Raw genomic sequence first — 925 nt, forward strand, 5'->3', positions numbered from 1 at the left:
ATATATATATATATGTAACTTGAAAACAAAAGTCAGAACAACATGAGCCCTTTTTTGATAAACTTTTCATTCAGCTTATAGTTATAAAGCTGCATATATGCATTACCATGGTAACATTCTTGTTTTTTCTTTTTTTTTTCCCGGGAAAAGAGGGAGTTGTCTCGAGCGTTAAATTGGTAGTTTGATTTGTCTGAAATGTCACACGTTTCTTTATATATTCAGGATTTAAACTCACCAATCAAGAGACACCAAGCCAGTCATTCAGATTTTTTCATTGCATTTCTATTGTTCATTTGAGTGATAAAAGTCACTGCAGATCTGACGTCTTGGCATTATTTATATATAAACGTTTGTTTTGTTGTACTGCATTGATATAAAAGGATTCAGATATAGTTATTATTACAAATATTCTTTCTGTCTTTTAACGTTTAGTTACAGAAGTGTACAATAGATGTACCCGACAGAAATTTCCCGAATCTTTTAAATTGATCGGTATTGTTGAATAAGTTTATGTTATATGCCCCCCCCCCCCGCTTGATATAACTTACTTACTTATTTTCTTTCGTATTTTTCCATGAGAAGTAAGTTTTAATAAACCGGTAAAACTTTATGAACTGTTTTTTTTTAAATCTTTATCCAGGAGGCGGGGGCACGCGCGGTTGAATACATCGCATTTTATGCGCGGGTTCGTTGGGCATTATTTGTACATTATATTAGAATCCTGAGTCTGTACTCTAAAGTGGTTTGGGGCCAGGTGGTTAGGGCGCTCGACTCGCAATCTGCAGGTTCGAATCCCCGTCACACCAAACATGCTCGCCCCTTTCAGCCGTGGGGGCGTTATAATGTGACGGTCAATCCCACTAATCGTTGGTAAAAGTCTAGCCCAAGAGTTGGTAGTGAGTGGTGATGACTAGTTGCCTTCCCT

The 925-nt window shown here is 37.2% G+C and overlaps 1 protein-coding gene across 1 annotated transcript in view; it reads left to right on the forward strand.

Annotated features, from left to right (window-relative positions):
- LOC106462399 (transmembrane protein 198-like) overlaps positions 1-925 on the forward strand; it is a 24,128-nt gene that overhangs the window by 7,446 nt on the left and 15,757 nt on the right. The window lies entirely within an intron of this gene.

The sequence above is a fragment of the Limulus polyphemus genome, unplaced genomic scaffold (genome assembly GCF_000517525.1).
Source record: "Limulus polyphemus unplaced genomic scaffold, Limulus_polyphemus-2.1.2 Scaffold1157, whole genome shotgun sequence".
NCBI lineage: Eukaryota > Metazoa > Arthropoda > Merostomata > Xiphosura > Limulidae > Limulus > Limulus polyphemus.